General features: G+C 42.6%; 1 pseudogene across 1 annotated transcript; it reads right to left on the reverse strand.

The window, feature by feature from the left end:
- Positions 1-16,478: 16,478 nt before the first annotated feature.
- On the reverse strand, positions 16,479-17,211 carry LOC308629780 (protein transport protein Sec61 subunit alpha-like; annotated as a pseudogene). Its single transcript has one exon. The product of its transcript is annotated as a protein transport protein Sec61 subunit alpha-like (transcript).
- Between the last annotated feature and the right edge of the window lie 7,439 nt (positions 17,212-24,650).

Genomic DNA, 24,650 nt, shown 5'->3' on the forward strand with positions numbered 1-24,650 from the left:
CCTGTGCCACTCTGAGCTGGGTGTCTGAGCCTTCGTGGTCAAGTATGTCCCCAAGAGACTTCTTGGGAGGTTCTCCACCTCGTGTCCCCCTCATCACTTCTGTCTCCTTAAATGCCTCCTTCGGATGGTAGCACTTGCTTCCTCTACCAAAATGTGGTGGGTTGGTGTGGATCCCTGAGTAGCAGAGCCTGAGACAAGGATTAGGTACAAGCAGTTTATGTTGGAGGTGATCCCAGAAAGCCCTGGAAGGGGAGGCAGACCATACAGGTGTGTTATCAAGGGTAGGTAGGGAGCTAAGTGCACTAAGTGCCCCTGGGGGCCAGTGCACAGCAGTCACCTCTGAATGACCTCACCTGAGGGGTGAAGGACTGTGGGTGTTTGTCTGGAACCCCCTTCCATCTGATTGTGAGTTGGTCCCAAGGCAAATTCCTTGGCTCTTTCTGCCCCCACAAAAAGCCCTTGGGCCTGCCTGCACCATGGTCAGGCCCAAAAGGTTATGGATGGGGCACCCAACTGCTGTTCGGGAGTCTTTACTCAGTAGCTCCTAGTGATGGTTTAAAATGATTCAGTTGGATAAAACCTCAGTTGTGTCTATTTTCACGATCTACTTGTGACCTGTGAAGTATGGCTTTCTTGCATGGGCAGAACGGGCCTCCTAGGTGGTCACTGTGCGGGTGTGGGCCTGGTCTCATGTTTGCCAAGTATTAGTTGCCCCTCGGCACCCAGGAAGAACCCACCCACTCTCACTTAGGAGGCAGCACCTGTGATTGGAGTTTTGCCCTTCCAATTCTGCAGCGAAGGCCATCAGCCATGCCATGCCTTCCGTCACCACCGTCACTACTAGGACAAGGCTACCTTCTCCATCCTAGGGTGCCACAAATCACCCTCTGACCTTGAAGCACTAAAGGGACCTCAGTCTGTATTGGTGGCAAGCTGTACCACTGGAAATGTCCCAGAGGCCGCCAGTGGGACACCCCTGCCCTGTAAAGTCTGCTTTCTTGGCCTGCTCCTCCCCTTACTCCAGGCTGGTGGTCCTTGCTGAGTGGCTGTATTCTCACAAGAGTAGGCCCCTCTGACTTCGGTTGAAGGGCTCAAGCTTGGGTGGTCTGAAACCTTTCTGCCTATTTTTCAAACTGAACTTGAGGAAGAGGGTGAGACCCTATTCCCCTAGAAGCTGTGGGAAATTGGGGTTAGGTGAGGCTTGTGGTGAGGCTTGAGGTGAGGCTACTTCCTCCCATCAAGTAGAGGAAACTGATACACAGAGAATGGCAGAGTGAGATCCCTCTCTGAGGCCACTGAGCCCCTGGTTTCCGTGGTTCCAGATGCCCAGTTAGTACCTGGGTTTCTTTAATCATTCGAGTTTGCCCAGTGCCCTTTCTGTATATTCCCACTTTTGCCCCAGTACCTCTGAGCCGGGTTTCCACCACAACTTCTTACGCTTGCTTCACTTTCATCCAGCCTGCCTTGGCCCTGACACTCTGCTAGGTGCTATGCATGGTATAAGATGACTTGCTAGGATTTTGATTGGGAATGCATTGAATAGATGAAGATGAAGTTGGGAAGAACTGACATCTTGACAATACTGAGCCTTCTATCCATGAACAGGGAATATCTCGCCACTTATTTAGTTCTTTGATTCTTTCATCGGAGTTTTATAGTTTTCCTTAAGGAGATCTTGTACACATTTTGTTAGATTTATATCTAAGTATTTCATTTTTGGGGGTGTTAATGTAAATAGTAATGTATTTTTTATTAGTATTGAAGTATAGTTGATTTACAGTGTTGCATTAGTTTCTGGTGTATAGCAAAGTAGTTCATTTATACATATATATACATATTCGTTTCCATTATGGCTTATTACAGGATATTTAGTATAGTTCCCTGTGCTATACAGTAGGACCTTGCTGTTTATCTATTTTATATATAGTTGTTTGTACCTACTAATCTCAGAGTCCTAATTTATCCCTCCCCCACCCCCTCTTCCCCTTGGCAACCACAAGTCTGTTCTCTATGTCTATGAGTCTATTTCTGTTTTGTAAATAAGTTCATTTGTGTCATATGTTAGATGCCACATATAAGTGATATCATATGGTACTTGTCTTTCTCATTCTGCCTTACTTCACCTAGTATGATAATCTCTAGGTCCGTCCATGTTGCTGCAGATGGCATTATTTCCTTTTTTATGGCTGAGTAGTATTCCACTGTATGTATATATACCACATCTTCTTTATCCATTCATTTGTTGATAGACATGTAGGTTGCGTCCATGTCTTGGCTATTATAAATAGTGCTGCTGGGGACTTCCCTGGTGGTGCAGTGGTTAAGAATCTGCCTGCCCATGCAGGGGACATGGGTTCGAGCCCTGGTCTGGGAAGATCCCACATGCCGCGGAGCAAGTAAGCCTGTGAGCCACAACTACTGAGCCTGCGCTCTAGAGCCTGTGAGCCACAACTACTGAAGCCCGCATGCCTAGAGCCTGTGCTCTGCAACAAGAGAAGCCACCGCAGTGAGAAGCACGTGTACTGCAACGAAGAGTAGCCCCTGCTCGCCGCAACTAGAGAAAGCCCGCATGCAGCAACGAAGACCCAGTGCAGCCAAAAATAAATAAATAAAATAAATAAAATTTTTAAATAAATAAATAAATAAATCAGTAGTGCTGCTATGAACGTTGGGGTGCATGTATCTTTTCAGATTACAGTTTTCTCTTTTCCAGATATATGCCCAGGAGTGGGATTGCTGTATCATATGGCAACTCTGTTTTTAGTATTTGAGGAACCTCCATACTGTTTTCCACAGTGGCTGCAATGGTAATGTATTTTTAATTTCAAATTCCACGTGTTCATTGTTGATATAGAGGAAAGGGAATGACTTTTGCATGTTAACCTTATATTCTACAGCTTTGCTATGATTGTTTATTAGTTCCAAGAGTTTTTTTTTGTTGATTCTTTCAGATTTTCTACATAGACAATCATGTCATCTGCTAACAGATACGGTTTTATTTCTTCCTTCCCATTTTACTTACCTTTTATTTCTTTTTATTTCTTTTTTTTTTTTGGTCTTATTGCATTAATTAGGACTTCCAGTACAATTTGAAAAGTAGTGGTGAGATGAGACATCCTTGCTTTGTTGCTGATCTTAGTGGGAAAGCTTCTAGTTTCTCACCGTTGAAGTATGATGTTTCCTGTAGGTTTCTGTAGATGTTATTTATCAGGTGGAGGAAGTTCCCCTCTATTTCTAGTTTGCTGAGCGTTTTTATCATGAATGGATGTTGGATTTTGTAAAATACTTTTCCTGTATCTATTGGTATGATCATGTGATTTTTCTTCCTCAGTCTGTTGATGTGATGCCATTAATTAATTTTCAGATGTTGAGCCAGCCTTGCATACCTGGGATAAATCCCACTTGGTCATGGTGTATAATTCTTTACATATTGTTGGATTCTATTTGCTAATAATTTGTTGAGGACTTTTGCATCTGTGTTCATGAGTGATATTGGTCTGCAGTTTCCCTGTATGCCTTTGTCTGGTTTTGATATTATGGTAATGCTGGCCTCATGGAATGAGGAAGTATTTCCTCTGCTTCTGTATCTTCAGGAAAAGATTTTAGCAAATTAGTATATTTTCTTCCCTAAATGTTTGGCAGACTACCAGTGAACCCATTTGGGCCAGCCTTGAATTTTTATTTATTTATTTAAATTTTTATTGGTGTATAGTTGCTTTACAATGTTGTGTTAATTTCTACTTGAATTTTTTATTTTTATTTTATTATTATTATTTTTTTTCTACTTGAATTTTTTAAATGTTTATTATTTTAATTAAATTTCGTTTTCTAAACAGGTAACATGGTTTAGAAATCAAAATGATAAAAATGTTTTTACTGAAAAACTTGGTCCCACCTCTGTCCTCATCTACCCTGTTTCCCCCTCTGCCCTAGTGTATAATAGCCTTCTAGGTTTCCTACATATCTTTCTATCTCTCTTATACAAATACAAGCAAATACGTACTTTTTTTGGCTGCGTTGGGTCTTTGTTGCTGCGCGTGGGCTTTCTCTAGTTGCGGCAAGCAGGGGCTACTCTTCTCTGCAGTGCGTGGGCTTCTCATTGCGGTGGCTTTTCTTGTTGCGGAGCATGGGCTCTAGGTACGTGGGCTTCAGTAGTTGTGGCACATGGCTCTCAGTAGTTATGGTGCACGGGCTTAGTTGCTCCATGGCATGTGTGATCTTCCCAGAGCAGGGCGCAAAAGCGTGTCCCTTGCATTGGCAGGCGGATTCTTAACCACTGTGCCACCAGGGAAGTCCCGTACGTGTATTTTTATTTTACTTCGTGCTTGCACTGTTTTCTTACACAATAGATTGCCTACTATATATAGGATTCTGCACTTGTTTGTTTCACTTAACAGTGTATCTTGGAGATCTTTTTATAGCAGTACATAGTATTATTATTCTTTTTTTATTCTTATCCATTGTGTGGATATATTGTAGTTCATTTAGCAAACTAAAAATTACTGTGAAACAGTTCACATAAAAAAGTGCTTAGAATTATAAAATGAGGATCTAAGTACTAATCATTCAACTTTAAAAAAATAATAAATTTATTTATTTATTTTTGGCTGCATTGGGTCTTTGTTGCTGCACGTGGGTTTTCTCTACTTGCAGCTAGCGGGGGCTACTCTTCGTTGCGGTGTGAAGGCTTCTCATTGTGGTGGCTTTTCTTGTTGCGGAGCAGGGCTCTAGGCGCGCAGGCTTTGGTCGTTGTGGCGTGAAGGCTCAGTAGTTGTGGCTCGCGGGTTCTAGTACGCAGGCTCAGTGGTTGTGGCACATGGGCTTAGTTGCTCCGCAGCATGTGGGATCTTCCCAGACCAGGGCTGGAACCTGTGTCCCCTGCATTGGCAGATGGATTCTTTTTTTTTTAAATAAATTTATTTTGTTTCTTTATTTTTGGCTGTGTTGGGTCTTTGTTGCTGTGTGTGGGCTTTCTCTAGTTGTGGCGAGTGGGGGCTACTCTTCCTTGCGTTGCGCAGGCTTCTCATTGAGGTGTCTTCTCTTGCTGCGGAGCACGGGCTCTAGATATGCGGGCTTCAGTAGTTGTGGCACGCGGGCTTCAGTAGTAGTGGCTCGCGGGCTCTAGAGCACAGGCTCACGGGCTTAGTTTCTCTGCGGCATGTGGGATCTTCCCGGACCAGGGCTCGATCCCATGTCCCTGCATTGGCAGGTGGATTCTTAACCACTGCGCCACCAGGGAAGTCCAACTCATTAATTTGTGCTTTTATTTTCATTAAGTCCTTCCTTCTGTTTTTATTTGGTTTATCTATAACTCTTTAAGGGTGCTTATTAATTCTTCTATTTTCAGTCTTTTTTACAAAATTGGTATTAGCGGACTTCTCCTGGCGGTCCAGTGATTAAGATTCAGCACTTCCACTGCAGGGGGTGCCGGTTCAATCCATGGTTGGGGAACTAGGATCCCACATGCTGTGCAGAGTGGCCAAAAAGAAAAAAATTGGTATTAGTGTTTAAGTTATGAATTTTCCTCTGACTGCTGCTTGAACTGTATCCTACAGGGGTTCTGACATTTAGTATTTTCACTGTTGATATTTTCTAGAAAATCTAGTTTCATTTTTTTTTCCTCTCTGATTCCCTATTTCTGTACAATTTCCTAAGAACAATATTCCTTAGTTCTTATGTATTCAAAAACATTTTTTTGGAGCCTTTATACTTGCTCTTTTTGCCTGGGTGCCCCAAAGATTGTTTGTTTTCTAGTAATATTACTAGACTATATCTTTTAGTATAAACATTGTTTTTTTCAAATGTAGATTGAAATCCTTTTTTATTTTAGAAACATTTTCCTGAATTATATTTTAATTTTAACTATTGTATTTCATTGTTTTTGTTCCTTTCAGGGATGCTAATTATGCACTATTTGGCTCTCCTTTGCCTGTCATCCATAGCTTTCTTTTTTCCCCCATAATCCTCTGAACATGGCAGATCCCAGGAAGCAGGAAAAGAAAAAGCATGCCCTGAAGATGAATCTTATATTTCAGTGAGGTAGGAACTGCATCACAGCGGCACCCCTGGACTCAGTTTAGCTTAACGTAGGAGAGAGCCTGCAGGCTATGAAGTTCATGAGGTTCACCCATGTGATTCAGGTCTCTGCCTTCTGGGTGGTTTGAGGTCTTCCACCCCTGTGGAGCTGGCCCATCCTTCAGTATTCCAGTACCAGTTGCTTGAGCCCTCATCCTGCCTGAAGTGGGATACACGGTACTGCCCCAACACATCATATGTGTCTCCTGGCCATCACTTGTTCTCATCTTCTGATTTTGTGGCATTGTCCTTCTCACTTGGGTCTCAGTGCATGTGGATCCTCCCTTCTCTCTGCCCTGATGTGTCTGCTAAGAATACATGCTCTTTTATATTGTGTCTCTTGTTTTCTACATTATACTTAACACCTGGCACATAGCAGGCCCCCAAAGAATCAGGTATCTGGGTATAGCAGACTTTTACTAAAGTTTAGGGGGATAGAGGAGAGTTATCTTATAGAATCACAGAGCAAAAAACTTAAGATTGATTGTTAGACACTTGTGTTCCCTCAGTCTCTTGACCATTCCCCTCAAGGGGGTCTTCTCACTCCTAGTTCTCCCTGGTCCTTGGCCTCCCATCAACTTCCAGGTTGCTCCCTTCTGCTTTATTATTATTATTTCTTTTTTACTAAAAACTGTTTTCCCTTCTTTTTATTGTGAAATATACATAACATAAAATTGACCATTGTAACCATTTTTTAAATGTATAATTTAGTGGCATTAAGTACACTCACATTATTGTATCTTTTTTTTTTTTTTTTTTTTGGCTGCACCGTGTGCCATGCAGGATCTTAGTTCCCTGACTGGGAATTGAACCTGCGCCCCCTGCAGTGGAAGCGTGAGGTCTTAATGACTGGACTGTCAGGGAAGTTAACTACTAATTTTTAATAGCTTTCTTCACCCCACCCCCATTATATGTGTTTATTTGTGTGTTTTATAGTTTAATGTTTCTTTTTCCCGTCAGATTATAACCTCCAAGAGGGTTTATATTGTCTCTTGTTTTCTACATTATACTTGACACCTTGGCACATAGCAGGCCAGGTGAATGAATGAATTCATATTGAATGAATGAATGCATGAATGAATAGGTGGTTTATAGAAGCCCCTTGGGGCCAAGGATTCTGCAACATCACCAAGTAACAACTTTTTCTTTCTCCTGGGAAGCAGATAGAAACAATAGACTGTATTATCTCTCAAGGTTGGTACTCCCCAGGATCACAAGTCCCTTTCCCAGGTGATAAGCTGCTTGTTGCAGCAAAGGAAACATCATGTAGCATCTGCAAGTTTCCTGCTGCAAGGCCCTCTGTGTTCAGAAGTTATGAGTTACACTGGCTTGCTTTCACATTTCTATTAATGAATAAGAATGATCTTTCCCCTCAGTGTTCTGAAAGAGGTTAGAGTTATGACTGGCTGTTGCTACAGGCCTATGATTTCTGCCCCTAGGAAAGGTGAGTAAAAAAAGTGGTCAGGGGCCTTCGCTGGTGGCGCAGTGGCTGAGAGTCTGCCTGCCGATGCAGGGGACACGGGCTCGTGCCCCGGTCCGGGAAGATCCCACATGCCACAGAGCGGCTGGGCCCATGAGCCATGGCCGCTGAGCCTGCGCGTCCGGAGCCTGTGCTCCGCAACGGGAGAGGCCATGACAGTGAGAGGCCTGCGTACCGCAAAAAAAAAAAAAAAAAAAAAAAAAGTGGTCAGAACTCCTGCTCTTTCTGAAAGTCACCTGGAGGTGGCTTTGTCCACCCTAGTTATACAAGCCACACAAGCTTGAGGGCCCAGAAGTCTTTGAACCAGCAGAGGTTCCACCTTCAGCTCGAGCTGGGAGCAGAGCATTTACTGCCTGGGCATCGTTTGTAACTGATACTTAATCAGAAGCAAAAGGACATTAAAACCCTTTGATAGGTCTCTGGCTCATGTGGCCCTGTAATATCCATGTGATAAAAACAAAGTAAGGGGCTTCCCTGGTGGCACAGTGGTTAAGAATCCGCCTGCCAGTGCAGGGGATGCGGGTTTAAGCCCTGGTCCGGGAAGATCCCACGTGCCTCAGAGAAACTAAGCCCATGTGTCACAACTACGGAGCCTGCGCTCTAGAGCCCACGAGCCACAGCTACTGAAGCCTGTGTGTCTAGAGCCCATGCTGCACAACAAGAGAAGCCACTGCAATGAGAAGCCTGCTCAGTGCAACGAAGAGTAGCACCCCCCACGCCACAACTAGAGAAAGCCTGCACTCAGCAACGAAGACCCAATGCAGCCAAAAATAAATGATAATTTAAAAAAAGTCTTAAAAAACAAAAAACAAAGTAAGTCCTGGGCAAGAGGAGCCTTCTCTGATCCGGAGAGGTCCTAAGGTAGGTGGTTGATAACAAAATGATCAGTAAAAATAACTTTCCTATGTCCGTGAATAATGAGTTAGTACATATAATGAAAGACAAGATCTCATTCAGGGTAAAGACAAAGATACAAAATACCTAGGATCCAACATAATTAGGAATACATTGTGTCTATACAAAGAAGATCTATGAAATCTACTGAGATGCTAAAACCAGTCAGTGAAAGATGGATGAGGAACAGGACTTTTATGTAGCCTTTCAGTGAATTATTAGTTATTAGTTACAAATGAGGAAGTAGTAAATCTCCTACTACTGGGGGGCACCCCATTTATCAAGTGATCGAAGTGAACATCCCCAGTAATGGGACAGATGGACATCCTGTGCCTCCTGATGTGCAGGAAGGACACAGTGTCACTTCTGAGTGTTAAAAATGTTTAACTTGAATCTGATCAGGAGGATGAAACCAAACAAACCCAAATAGAGGAAAATTCTGACCTGCAGTCTTCAAAAATACCAAGGCAGTGAAAGGCCGAGGAACTGCTTCAGATTAAAGGAGATCAAAGAAACATGACAACTCAAAGCAATGGGTGATCAAAGTTGGATCCTGAATCAGGAAAAAATTGTTATTGTCTGGGCATTATTGGGACAATGATGGGACTCGGAAGCCACAGACTTTCAAGGGATTCATGGATAGAATTCATGGGATTCTGCAATTCAGATGGGGAAAAAATGCATCTTTTTCACTAATTACTATCTGAAATTAAGTTTTAATTGTTCTTTGTTCTACTTTATTATATAAAATGTATGAAATGCTGCTGAGACTTTGTAGTGTATTGTGAAGTACCTGCATGGTTTAAACTGATTGCATTTTCAATAATAGTGTTTTCTCTCCCCTCTGTGTTGGTGCATAAAGGTCTTTCTGTTGGTAGGATTCCGTATTTACCCAACATTACACATATTTAAAGTGTACAATTTGATGAGATTTGATGTATGTATGCACCCATGAAACAATCACCACAATCAAGATAATCAACACATCTGTCACCTCTCCCCAAAAGTGTGCCTTTTTAAATTTCCTCCCTTTTAAAATGTTGGGTACAAGTGACAATGCTGTTAGCAGGATCTGGTACTTGGTCACCAAAAGAAATTTTGGGTGTTTTAGTATCATGATAGAATTGATGCAGATACCTCAGATTATCATCTTTGCATGACACTATTTACATATTTGTTTACTGAAACATTTGTTTAATACTTTAATGTATTTCAGTATTGGGTTTTGTTTTGTTTTGTTTCTTTGTAACCCTATGTATCTTTAAATGCCTTTAAAAACAGTGTTCTGGCCTACAGACTTTACCAGACAGCCCAAGGAGTCACTGGCCCAAACCAAGTTAAGTGCTCGTGTTCTAAAGAAACAGAACAGCCCCATGTGTGAGAGTCCCTCATGTTCTGGCCTGTAGGGCTCTTCCACAGGCCAGTCCCCATATGGCCCTTTCAGAAGCAAGCCAACCAATGGATGTGTGCAGAACTTCCTTCATGCTTTTTATTGCCTCACTCTTAATGTGAACAAACATTAATGTGAACAGACATTTGGGGAAAGCCTACAACATGAAAGAGAAACTAAATAAACAGCAAGAAATGGTTTCAGAGGAAAACCATGCAGGGAACATAAAAGATTTTTTTTTTTTTAAGAAGGCTTTCTAATTGCTCTCTTTAGTAATTAGCTTCAGAAAGATATCACATCCATAAAGCAAAACCAGGAAGAACAGATAACAAGAATGAGTTCTCAATGTTGTTCCTTACATTAAAAATTAATTAGAAGATTTAGAAAATAAAGTTAAGGAATCTAAGAAACAGGATAAAATAAAGGGACAGAAAAGGGAAGGTACAGGGAATATTGTTGCTTTGCCCAAAAAAAGGATCCGAGTACTTGGGATTTGCTGGCTAGTTCCAGAAGTGGGAGGCATGGTGGGGGCTGTGGATTAGTGTGACTTTTCAACCCACCGTTTAATCACACCCTTGCAGGGTGAATTTACCTCACCTTCTGGACGAGGTGGAGTCTATTTCCACTCCCCTTGAATCTAGGCTAGCCCTGTGACGTGCTTTGGTCAATAGAATGTGGCAGAAATGATGTACCATTTGGAGCCTAGGCCTAAAGAGCATTTTGCTCTCTCATGGAAACCTGCCCAGCCATCATGAAAACAAGCCTAGGCTGGCCTGCTGGCGGATGAGAGACCACATGGGCAGAGATGGTCCATCTCAGCTGAGCCCATCCTAGGCCAGTCAATTCCCAACAGAATTGGCAACTGACTTCAAAGTCATGAGTGAGCCCAGATAAGATGAGAACTACCTAGCTAAGCCCAGCCCCAAATCACCAACCCACAGAATTGTGAGCTAAATAAGTGGTTGCTATGTTTGTCTTTCATGTTGGGGTAGCTTTTTTTTTTTTTTAATTTAGGCTGTGTTGGGTCTTCGTTGCTGCACACGGGCTTTCTCTAGTTGTGGCTCGCGGGCTCTAGAGTGCAAGGCTCAGCAGTCATGGCGCACCGGCCCAGCCGCTCCGCGGTATGTGGGATCTTCCCAAACCAGGGCTTGAACCCGCGTCCCCTGCATTGGCAGGGGGATTCTTAACCACTGTGCCACCAGGGAAGTCCCTGGGGTAGCTTTTTTACTCAGCAAAAGCCAACTGATACAGCTGGCTCCCTCTGCCTCCTTCTAGAGTGTTTTCCTATGTTGGGCAGAGGCTAGAAAGTAAGAAACTGCATTTCCCAGATTTTGTTTTTTCAGCCATGCTGTGCAGCATGTGGGATCTTAGTTCCCTGGCCAGGGATCGAACTTGTGCCCCCTGCATTGGGAGTGTGGAGTCTTAACCACTGAATCGCCAGGGAAGTCCCTCCTGGATTCTTTTGCAGCTAAAGTTACGAATATTAAGGTATGACAATTGGATGCCCCACCAGAGATTGGGGGTGGGGGGCAGAGGCCATCTTCCTGCTGTCACTTATCCTGACAGCAAGGACACAGAGATGCAAGGGTCTAGAGCCAGTCTCAGCAGCCAGACTCAGCATATTCCTGCATCAACCAGATGTTGAGACAGAGCCATGTGGAGCTGAGGGTGGCAGCAGTGGCCTCCTCAGTTCTGACCATGGTTATGGTAATGTGCTGTGGAACTCAGTTACTCCAGTGACAGCCTTCTGACTCCTGCTCCTCCATTCCCCCTCACCATTTTGCACCAACTAATTCCCTGTATGAAATTCCTTCCTGTGAAAAAACTGACTATGTCAAGTGTTGGTGAAGAAGAGGACTGTGCTGGAGAACCTGGATCCATTGATATACTTGCTGGTGGTAGTTTAAAGTGGTGCAACCACTTTGGAGAATTGGTTGGAAGCTTTTAATAAAGCTAAACATACCCTACTCTCTTGTCCACCAATTTTTAAATGCATGCATAACTCCACAAAAAGACTTATATGTGAATGTTCATATCAGCTTTATTCCTAATAGCCTAAACCCAGAAAAGGCTGAATATTCCACTAAAAGTAGAATAAATAAACAAATTGTGATATATTCATATAATGGAATACTGCTTAGCAATGAAAGAGAAATTCCTGACACATGGAACAATGTAGATGGATGTCAAAAATGTTGTGTAAAAGATGCCAGAGACAAAACAGTATGTTTTATATGATTCCATTTATATTAAATTCAAGAACAGGCAAAACTAAACTATGGTGATGGAATCAGAATAGTGACTGAGGATGGAGACTGAAAAAGGAGTACAAGGGAACTTTCTGGGGAGATGGAAATATCCTAGATCTTGATCTAGGAGCTGGTTACACAGGTATTTACTTGGATAAAAAGTAATCAATTTGCACAGTTAAGATGGATGTATTTCACAAAATGTAAATCATGCTTCAAGAAACAAAAACCTTTCGTGCACATAATACCTACAGTGATTTCTGTTTTCTGCATTGAGCTCCAGATCCTGGGGGAGGGGCCCTAGGAAAAGAGACAGCAAGAGGGCCTGAAAGCAAGTCAGGCACCGATAAGTGTGGCAGGAAGCTGGGGTCTTGGAGGAATGTGGCCAGGGAATGGCCTTCTGCATTGGGGGAGGTGTGTGAATTTTAGGAACTCCAATATCTAACTTTGAAGGCATGTCCTACCCATGCACTCATTTCCTTGTTTTTCCCCAAACTGCAAGTAAATGTCTGTTGCCACGCAACTTATGTCAGTAGTTCTCAGAAAGGAAGGGCAGGATGGCAGCCCCCGAGTGGCAGGTGGTGAGTAACACAATGTCCTGAGGTTGGTGAGGCCACACTGACCATAGGGGGCTGGATAGCCCCAGAGGCGCTGGCTGCAGCAGGGATCGGACCCATGAGCTGACACAGACCAAGTCCCTTCCTTCTCCTGAGACCCCTGAGAAGTAAGGTGGACTCATACCAGACCAGACCCTTTTATGTCCTTCCCATGTGGCTGGGTGAGGCAAGGGTGATTCCAAAAAGCCAGAGGACTCAGAGATCCGGCACTGTAGAAGAGAAAATACTAGAAGAAAAGACACCAGAGTGTTACCAGTAGTTTTTTCTGGGTGGTGGATCATAAGTATGAATTTTGGTTTTCTTCCTCAAACATTTCTGTTTTTCCCCATACTAACTTTATAAGCATGTATTAATTTTTCATAATAAAGTTGACAGTGTGAAAAAATAAAGAATAACAATTTTAAAACTTACTTGAAATGAGGTTGTAAAGGCAGGGATTGTATTTTGTTTTTCAGTTTGGAGAGTCCCCTGAAGGAACTTAGACATTTGAACATGTACCTTTTTGGGGCCCTCTGGCACTATCTTTGGGGCTGACTTTGGTCTCTGGGGGGAAACATGAGCTGGTGGTTGCTGAGTCATAGCATGTGAGCCACAGCCTTCCTTGGAGCACTGGTCTGGAGACATGGGCCACCTGCCTGGGGATGAACTTTACTGGCGAGGGGGCCTCCTAGGACCTCAGTGGAGCGGGGGGCGACCTGTGGTATAGATCACTCTCTGGACTTGCCTTTCCCCTAATAAATGGACAATGATCAATAAATTTTATTCATGAAATAGGGTGGGATGCAATCAACAGTAAAAGATAATAGCTGGATAGAGTCAAAAGATGATTTTAAAATTTTATTTCACTTAAAAATTTTCGTTTTCAAATAATTTCAGACTTACGAAACAGTTGCAAAAATAATACAAATGTTTACATCTTAAGTAACCACAGTACAATGACCAAAACCAGAAAATTAACCGTAATAGAATATTAACTAATCCAAAGGCCTTAGTAAGATTTCATCATTTGTCCCACTGATGTCCTTTCAGTTTCAGGGTCCAACCCAGAATCCCATATTGCTTTTAGTTGTTATGTTTCTTTATTCTCCTTTAATCTGGAGCAGTTCCTCAGTCTTTCCTTGTCTTTCATGTCCTTCACATTTTTGGAGAGTTATTCTATAGATCAGTGCTGTCCAATACAACTTAAAAAAAAACTGGCCAATAGAACTTTCTGTGATGATAGAAATACTCTATATCTATGCTGTCCAATATGATAGTCATTAGCCACATGAAAATAGCATTTGAAATGTGGCTAGTGGGGCTGAGGAACTGAATTTTACATTTTATTTAATTTTAATTAAAATAGCTATATGTGGCAAGTGGCTACGGTATTGGGTAGGACAGCTGTTGAATGTTCCTTATTTTGGGTTTCCTCAGATTATGCGTTTTAGCAAGAATACCATAGATGTGATGTTGTGCCCTCCTTTGGTTCCCTGAAAAAGGTGGCAGGAAACTACCTAGACCTGGATTTTTATTGTGGCAAAATATACATAATGTAAAATTTACCATTTTAACCAGTTTTAATTGTGAAGTTCTGTGGCATTAAGTACATTTACATTGTGCATTCATCGCCATCATCCATTCCAGAACTTCTTCCTCTTCCCCAGCTGAAACTCTCTACCCATTAGACACTAACTCTCCATTCTCCATTGCCTCAAGTCCCTGGCAATCACCATTCTACTTTCTACTCTGTGAATTTGACTACTCTAGATCCCTTATGTAAGTGGAGTCATACAGTTATCCTTTTTGTGACTGGCTTATTTCCCTTAGTATAATGCTGTCAAAGTTCATCCATGTTATAGCATATGTTAGAATTTTCATCCTTTTTAAGGCTAAATAATATTCCATTGTATGTATACACTATATTTTGTTCTATCCAGTCATCCATCAATAGACATTTGGGTTGCTTCTCCCTTGTGGCTATTGTGAATAATGCTGCTACGGACATGGGTGTACTGTTTGAGTCCCTGCTTTCATTTCTTTGGGTGTATATCTAGAAGTGGAATTCCTGGATCATAATGTAATTCTGTTTTTACTTTCTAAAAAATTTTTAAATTTTTATTTTTTTATTAAATAAAATTTTATTGTCTACTGTTTACACTCATGTTGCTGCTATAAAGTACGACAACATACACAGATTCCTAGCATGAATTACTCATTGTTCACACCCACTGAACTATAGACATTGCTTGAGAATTAGATCTTTGCTTTAGGGATTAAAAAAAAAAATTGGGGCATAGTATCTTGAAAAGTATTCTCAAGTGATGTGTTGGAATTCTAAGGCATAGCCAATACAGTAAAACAGCACTGACTGTGCTGTCCCTGGGAGGAAAGGGGAATGGAAAACAGGCAGAGTAATTTTAAGCAGTTGTTTCTGGTGACAGATGTGACTCTGAAAGCTTGATTCTGCCCATCTGGGCTAAGTGGCTGCTTTGAGGAGGAACAAATAAAATGGGGGAGGGTGGGAACGTGGCTACTATGAGTTAAAAAAATATAAAAAGTAATTAATTATATCTAAAATATAGATTAGATATGTGATCCAGAACTCATTAAATAAGCTCAAAAATACTGTAAAGTGGCAATTTGAGCTACATTTATTTTTAAACAAGTGTGGGGAATACTGAGCGTCTTGAATGTTGTGTGCAAAACTGATCCACATCACCGTCTCACCGTAACAACTGAACATGGCAAGGCGGGTGCATTGGGTTCCAGAGTCACAGGCAACACTGCATGTAGGTTTTTAAATGAACAATGTAAACTTCAGCGTTAAGGCAGCTGGCACTAACGTTGCACACAGGCTTAGCTCCGTGCCCATTTCAGGAATGAGACCGTCAGCACTTGAAAACAAACTGTGAGAGAAGAAAAGGGGAACCAGCATTATCCGACAAAAACAATGTGTCAAAATATTTTCCCTTTCACACACACAAAAAGAAAAACACGTTTAGATAAACAAAGCACCCATCCCGCCAACTTCATCCTGTTCCTTAACAAATATTTCAAACTACTGATCAATAATAGTGACTGTAAATTCCAGTGCCCGAGCCTATGGCCCCAAGGAAGTCGGCCAACACCGACAGGGTGCCGATGCACAAGCCCCCAAATGCAGCCACCGTGGGCATGTACCTATTAAGCTCATGAACCATAGAGGTAGCCCTGTGGCCCCTCATTACCATTTGCTGTTCTTTAAGCTGTTTAGCTACATCTTTGGCTGAGGAACCAGACACCTCTATCCACATCTTAGAAAAGAATGCACATGATCCCAACATGAAGATGATACAAACAACCACATGGACAGGATCCTCAAATATGGCGCCCATGGACTCAGGAGGAGAAAGGTAGTAACAGAGGCCCCCCACTGGGTAAGAATGAGCAGGTCCTCCCTCACTGACATCAGCCCACTGTCCTAGTAAATTTACTAAGTTGCCACTAAATCGAACTGACAGCATCTGGGAAATAACATACAGGTTGGACACCAGGGCCGACTGCAGGGTGATGGGGATGTTGGAGGTGTAGAAGAGCTTGATGGGGTAGCTGCTGTACTGCCCTTGGTACTGGGCCGACTTAATGGACAGGTCCACACAAAATCCCTGAAAATATATAACAACAGCAAACACGAAAACTGTAGCAATGAGACTGGGTTCATGAGACTGGGTAAATTCTGATGATAGAAAGCCTCCCTTAGAGCTCGGACTTTGTCCTGGTGGCCAGTAAGTGAAAGAGAGCTATGACTGCACCCTCAAACTCAGTACCTCTGCCAGTGTTAATGGTAGTGGGACTAACGGCCTTCCAGACAATGGTTTCTCAGATGTTGGTGGCAATAAAGAGGGAAATCCCAGACGCCAAGCTGTAACCCTTCTGTAGCAGCTCATCTAACAGCAGCACAATCAAGCCAGCAACAAACAACTGAATGATGATAAGGAGACAGATTCCAGAACCCATTTCAGCGGGATCCCCATACATGCCCGTCATGACATACACAATGGCTTGCCCAATGGTAATGATCATACCAAATAGTTTCTGGGCTCCATTGAATAGGGCTCTATCTTTGGGTGTATCTCCAACTCTGGGCTCTATCTTTGGGTGTATCTCCAACTTCAATGATTTTGGCTCCAGCTAACAACTGCATAATCAAACCAGATGTTACAGTTGGGGAGATACCCAATTCCATTAACATTCCTCTGTGGGATGCAAGAATAACTCTCATCCAGTAGAAAGGATCTGCAGAATCTGAAGACATGATTCCAAATAGTGATATCTGACAACATACTAAGAAGATGAAGAGAGTTATAGCAGTCCGTAGTACCTTCTCTCCAAACTTGATTTTCCTTTCAGGTTTCTGAATTTCTGGTAGAACTGCACAGAAAGGTTTGATAACTTCTAAAAATTTGATGCCCATGGTGGCGGCTAGGGTGGCCAGGCTGGGCCCTGCTACCTCGGCCCGGCCTTCGCTCGGGTCCCGCGGCTCGGGCCTCGGGGCCCACTCCCGACACGCTCCGGCCTGCCCTGCCTATTTTTACTTTTTTGAGGAACTGCCGTACTGTTTTCCATAGCAGCTGCACCATTTCACATTCCCACCAGAAATGTATAAAGGTTCGAATTTCTCCATATCCTTGCTGACACCTCATTTTGTTTGTTCTATAATAGCTGGTTGATATTTGCTGTAGACTGAATGTTTTTGTCCACTCCACCCCCCATTCATATATTGAAAACTAATCTCCAATGTGATGGTATTTGAAGGTGGGGTCTTTGGGAGGTGATTAGATCATAAGGGTGAAGCCCTAATGAATAGAATTAGTGCTTTTAAAAAAAATTTTATTTATTTTTTTATACAGCAGGTTCTTATTAGTCATCCATTTTATACACATCAGTGTATAGATGTCAATCCCAATCTCCCAGTTCATCACACCACCGCCTCCCCACCCCCCACTGCTTTCCCCCCATGGTGTCCATACATTTGTTCTCTACATCTGTGTCTCAATTTCTGCCCTGCAAACCAGTTCATCTGTACCATTTTTCTAGGTTCCACATATATGCGTTAATATACGATATTTGTTTTCTCTTTCTGACTTACTTCACTCTGTATGACAGTCTCTAGATCCATCCACCTCTCTACAAATGACCCAATTTCGTTCCTTTTTATGGCTGAGTAATATTCCACTGTATATATGTACCACATCTTCTTTATCCAGTCATCTGTCGATGGGCATTTAGGTTGCTTCCATGACCTGACTATTGTAAATAGTGCTGCAGTGAACCTTGGGGTGCATGTGTATTTTTGAATTATGGTTTTCTCTGGGCATATGCCCAGTAGTGGGATTGCTGGGTCATATGGTAATTCTATTTTTAGTTCTTTAAGGAACCTCCATACTGTTCTCCATAGTGGCTGTATCAACTTACATTCCCACCAACAGTGCAAGAGGGCTCCCTTTTCTCCACACCCTCTCCAGCATTTGTTGTTTGTAGATTTTCTGATGATGCCCATTCTAATTGCTGTAAAGTGATACCTCATTGTAGTTTTGATTTGCATTTCTCTAATAATTAGTGATGTTGATCAGCTTTTCATGTGCTTCTTGGCCATCTGTATGTCTTCTTTGGAGAAATGTCTATTTAGGTCTTCTGCCCATTTTTGGATTGGGTTGTTTGTTTTTTTAATATTGAGCTGCATGAGCTGTTTATATATTTTGGAGATTAATCCTTTGTCCGTTGATTCGTTTGCAAATATTTTCTCCCATTCTGAGGGTTGTCTTTTCCTCTTGTTTATGGTTTCCTTTGCTGTGCAAAAGCTTTTAAGTTTCATTAGGTCTCATTTGTTTATTTTTGTATTTCTTTCCATTACTGTAGGAGGTGGATCAAAAAAGATCTTGCTGTGATTTATGTCAAAGAGTGTTCTTCCTATGTTTTCCTTTAAGAGTTTTATAGTGTCTGGTCTTAAATTTAGGTCTTTAATCCATTTTGAGTTTATTTTTGTGTATGGTGTTTGGGGGTGTTCTAATTTCGTTCTTTTACATGTAGCTGCCCAGTTTTCCCAGCACCACTTATTGAAGGGACTGTCTTTTCTCCACTGTATATCCTTGCCTCCTTTGTCATGGATTAGTTGACCATAGGTGCGTGGGTTTATCTCTGGGCTTTCTATCTTGTTCCATTGATCTATATTTCTGTTTTTGTGCCAGTACCATATTGTCTTGATTACTGTAGCTTTGTAGCATAGTCTGAAGTCAGGGAGTCTGATTCCTCCAGCTCTGCTTTTTTCCCTCAAGGCTGCTTTGGCTATTCAGGGTCTTTCGTGTCTCCATACAAATTTTAAGATTTTTTGTTCTAGTTCTGTAAAAAGTGCCATTGGTAATTTGATAGGGATTGCATTGAATCTTTAGATTGCTTTGGGTAATGTAGTCATTTTCACAATATTCATAGTTTCTTTTTTTTTTTTTTTTTTCGGTACGCGGGCCTCTCACTGCTGTGGCCTCTCCCGTTGCAGGGCTCAGGCTCCGGACGCGCAGGCCCAGCGGCCATGGCCCACAGGTCCAGCCGCTCCGCGGCATGTGGGATCCTCCCAGACCGGGGCACGAACCCACGTCCTCTGCACCAGCAGGCGGACTCTCAACTACTGCGCCACCAGGGAAGCCCTCATTTTCACAATATTGATTCTTCCAATCCAAGAACATGGCATATCTCTCCATCTGTTGGTATCATCTTTAATTTCTTTCATCAGTGTCTTATAGTTTTCTGCATACAGGTGTTTTGTCTCCCTAGGTAGGTTTATTCCTAGGTATTTTATTCTTTTTATTGCAGTGGTAAATGGGAGTGTTTCCTTAATTTCTCTTTCAGAATTTTCATCATTAGTATATAGGAATGCAAGAGATTTCTGTGCATTAATTTTGTATCCTGCAACTTTACCAAATTCATTGATTAGCTCTAGTAGTTTTCTGGTGGCATCTTTAGGATTCTCTATGTATAGTATCATGTCATCTGCAAACAGTGACAGTTTTACTTCTTCTTTTCCAATTTGTATTCCTTTTACTTCTTTTTCTTCTCTGATTGCCATGGCTAGGACTTCCAAAACTATGTTGAATAATAGTGTTGAGAGTGGACATCCTTGTCTTGTTCTTGATCTTAGATGAAATGCTTTCAGTTTTTCACCGTTGAGAATGATGTTTGCTGTGGGTTTGTCATATACAGCCTTTATCATGTTGAGGTAGGTTCCCTCTATGCCCACTTTCTGGAGAGTTTTTATCATAAATGGGTGTTGAATTTTGTCAAAAGTTTTTTCTGCATCTATTGAGATGATCATATGGTTTTTCTCCTTATTTTTGACTGCACTGGGTCTTCATTGCTGTGCGTGGACATTCTCTAGTTGCAGCGAGTGGGGGCTACTCTTCATTGCCGTGCATGGGCTTCTCACTGCGGTGGCTTCTCTTGTTGTGGAGCATGGGCTCTAGGCACGCGAGCTTCAGTAGTTGTGGCATGTGGGCTCAGTAGTTGTGGCTCACAGGCTTAGTTCCTCCACAGCATGTAGGATCTTCCCGGACCAGGGCTCGAACCCATGTCCCCTGCATTGGCAGGTGGATTCTTTTTTTCTAAACATCCTTATTGGAGTATAGTTGCTTTACAATGGTGTGTTAGTTTCTGCTGAATAAAAAAGTGAATCAGCTATACGTATACATATATCCCCATATCTCCTCCCTCTTGCATCTCCCTCCCACCCTCTCTATCCCACCCCTCTAGGTGGACACAGAGCACCGAGCTGATCTTCCTGTGCTATGCGGCTGCTTCCCACTAGCTATTTTACATTTAGTAGTGTATATATGTCCATGCCACTCTCTCACTTCGACCCAGCTTACCCTTCCTCCTCTCTGTGTCCTCAAGTCCATTCTCTATGTCTGCATCTTTATTCCTGTCCTGTCCCTAGGTTCTTCAGAACCTATTTTTTTTTTTAGATTCCAAATATATGTGCTAACATACGGTATTTTTTTTCTCTTTCTGACTTACTGCTCTCTGTATGACAGTCTCTAGGTCCATCCCCCTCACTATAAATAACTCAATTTCGTTTCTTTTTATGGCTAAGTAATATTCCATTGTATATATGTGCCACATCTTCTTTATCCATTCATCTGTTGATGGACACTTAGGTTGCTTCCATGTCCTGGCTATTGTAAATAGAGCTGCCATGAACATTGTGGTACATGACTCTTTTTGAATTATGGTTTTCTCAGGGTATATGCCCAGTACTGGGATTGTTGGGTCGTATGGTAGTTCTACTTTTAGTTTTTTGAGGAACCTCCATACTGTTCTCCAGAGTGGCTGTATCAATTTACATTCCCACCAGCAGTGAAGGAGGGTTCCCTTTTCTCCACACCCTCTCCAGCATTTATTGTTTGTAGATTTTTTGATGATGGCCATTCTAATTGGTGTGAGGTGATACCTCATTGTAATTTTGATTTGCATTTCTCTAATGATTAGTGATGTTGAGCATCGTTTCATATGTTTGTTGGCAATCTGTGTACCTTCTTTGGAGAAATGTCTATTTAGGTCTTCTGCCCATTTTTGCATTGGGTTCTTTAAAAAAATTATTTATTTATTTATTGGCTGTGTTGGGTCTTTGTTGCTGTGCGTGGGCTTTCTCTAGTTGCGGCGAGCGGGGGCTACTCTTCCTTGCAGTGCATGGACTTCTGATTGTCGTGGCTTCTCTTGTTGCAGAGCACGGGCTCTAGGCACGCGGGCTTCAGTAGTTGTGGTACGCGGGCTCAGTTGTTGTGGCTCGCGGGCTCTAGAGCACAGGCTCAGTAGTTGTGTTGCATGGGCTTAGTTGCTCTGCGGCATGTGGGATCTTCCCGGGCCAGGGCTCAAACCCGTGTCCCCTACATTGGCAGGCGAATTCTTTACCACTGCTCCACCAGGGAAGCCCTGTTTGTTTTTTTGATATTGAGCTGCATGAGCTGCTTGTGTATTTTGGAGATTAATCCTTTGTCAGTTGCTTCATTTGGAAATGTTTTCTCCCATTCTGAGGGTTGTCTTTTCGTCTTGTTTATGGTTTGTTTTGCTGTGCAAAAGCTTTTAAGTTTCATTAGGTCCCATTTATTTATTTTTGTTTTTATTTCCATTTCTCTAGGAGGTGGGTCTAAAAGGATCTTTCTGTGATTTATGTCATGGAGTGTTCTGCCTATGTTTTCCTCTAAGAGTTTTATAGTGTCTGGCCTTACATTTAGATCTTTAGTCCATTTTGAGTTTATTTTTGTGTATGGTGTTAGGGAGTGTTCTAATTTCATTCTTTAACATGTAGCTGTCTAGTTTTCCCAGCACCACTTATTGAAGAGGCTGCCTTTTCTCCATTGTATATTCTTGCCTCCTTTATCAAAGATACGGTGACCATATGTGCGTGGGTTTATCTCTGGCAGGCAGATTCTTAACGACTGCGCCACCAGGGAAGTCCCTAGAATTAGTGCTTTTTTAAGCGAGCTCCTTTGTTCCTTCTGCCTTCTGAGAACACAGTGAGAAGACTGAGTCTGTGAACAAGGAAGACAGCCCTTACCAAACGCCTAATCTGTTGGCACCTTGATCTTGGACTTCCCAGCCTCCAGAACTGAGAAATAAATGTTTGTTGTATAAGCCACCCAACCTATGGTATTTTTGTTAGATCAGCCCAAATGCAGTAAGTCAGTATCTCATTTTGTTTTTCAGGAAGCTGTATTTTTTAAAGCCCTGCAAGGTCCAGCAAAGATAGGGGGTGACAACTGCATTTGGAAGTCAGTCACCATACTCCCAATGGTCTTCCTGCAAGAATTAGATATGAGGTCACTGAATTTGGGGTGGGTAGCAAGCAGGAGTAAATTCTCAAACTAATCAACATTCACCCTGTCTTGGCTGAGCTGGCTTTATCACAGTTGAGTTCAGGTGTGATGTTAACAACATTTTGTAAATGTTGAATGTTGTGAATATCCACAGGGTTAGTAAATAAAGTAATAAAATCTCATTTGAATGGTGTTCAGGGATCTTTCTACGATTCTGTTTGGCACCACTGATTTTGGAGACAGGTATGTTGCTCAGGCATTTGCAAGTGATCTCAGCCAAACCTCTTAGCCCTCAGTTGTCTGTCTTTTTTTTTTTTTTAGTTTTTAAAATTTAAAAAATTTTTAATTGTTTTTTAAAAATTATTTATTTATTTATTTATTTTGGGCTGTGTTGGGTCTTCGTTGCCGCACACTGGCTTTCTCTAGTTGCGGCAAGCGGGGGCTACTCTTCGTTGAGGTGCCCAGGTTTCTCATTGCGGTGGCTTCTCTTGTTGCGGAGCATGGGATCTAGGCGCGTGGGCTTCAATAGTTGTGGTATGGGGGTTCAGTAGTTGTGGCTCGTGGGTGCAGGCTCAGTAGTTGTGGTACAGGGGCTTAGTTGCTCCGTGGCATGTGGGATCTTTCAGGACCAGGGCTCAAACCCATCCCCTGCACTGGCAGGCAGATTCTTAACCACTGCACCACCAGGGAAGCCCTGTCTTTCTTTTCAAAGTTGCAGTATAAAGTGTAACAACCCTTTTTTTAAAAGAATTTTTTTTGATGTGACTTTTTTTTTTTTTTAAGTCTTTGTTGAACTTGTCACAACGTTGCTTCTGTTCTATGTTTTGGCCTTTTTTTGGCCACGAGGCACGTGGGATCTTAGCTCCCCGACCAGGGATCGAACCTGCACCCCCTGCATTGGAAGGCAAAGTCTTCACCACTGGACCACCAGGGAAGTCCCTATAAAGCGTAACAATCTTAAGTGTACAGATGATGTATTTTTACATATGTTCAAGCCCAGGTACCCACCACTCACATCAAGATATTGAACATTTCCATCACTCCAGAAGGCTCTTTTGTACCCGCTCCTCAACATTCCCCAGAGGTAACCAGTGATATGATTTCTGTTTATGTAGATGAGTTTTGCCTATTTTTGAACCTTATTGTACCTTGTGGCTGGGAACAGACAGCATGTACTTTTTGTGCTGGGCTTGTTTAGCCATGGTGCCCATTCATCCTGGTAAGATTCATGCATGTTGTATTGATAGTTTTTCGCCTTTGTTGTTTTTCACTTCTGTGTATACCACAGTTTGTCTCTCCATTCTATTGATGGACATTTGGGTTGTTTCCAGAGTTTGCCTATTGTCAGTACAGCCACTATGAACATTATCTATTGTGTATGTTTCCAGGTGGACTCATAGGTCAACTAGGAGTGGTTGCTGGGTGATAGGGTTGGCATATGTTTAACTTAAGAACTGCCAAACGTTTTTCCAAATCTTTTTTTTCCCAAATCTTTTAATCTTTCTTTAAAATTGGAAAAAATAAACCTCTACCTGGTTATTTTGCGGATATTTAATGGGCCCTAAGGTATAAGACTTTAAGTCCGTACCTGGAACACAGTGGGCACTCAATAATTGCTGGCCTCTGGCCCAGCAGAGGAAAGGCGAGGTGGTAGGCGAGCACTGCCGTGAGGTACCGCCCTAAATAATTGATTGGAGAGGCCTTTCCCACGCAGCACTCAAGGCCCACACCCTGCGAGCCGGGCAAGCCAACCTTGGCGCCCCTGCCCTGCATACAGCTACATGCCCCAATCCTGCCTCCTCAGGTCCAGAATGAGTGTCGCCTGGCTGGGCACTCATACCCTTGTGAACTCTGCGTGACACCGGACGTTTATTGAGCACTGATTGTGTGCTTAGGCCCTGGGCGTCCAGGAGCGAACTACATAAAGACCCTCACCCCTCAAATTACTCGGCGGAAGGAGGGGGTAGCTTCGCGTGGGAAGCGTCGGGATCGAGCCCACCACGGTTTCTACTTGGTTTCTAGTCAGACCCTGGGCTTCCCCTGGAAGTTGCTCAAGACGAAGAAGGAAAGATCATCTGCACTTTCGCACACGCAGTAGGAACCCAGGTCTGTCCCGAGCGC

Source organism: Mesoplodon bidens (assembly GCF_964165515.1).
Source record: "Mesoplodon bidens genome assembly, chromosome: 15".
In the NCBI taxonomy this organism is placed as follows: domain Eukaryota; kingdom Metazoa; phylum Chordata; class Mammalia; order Artiodactyla; family Ziphiidae; genus Mesoplodon; species Mesoplodon bidens.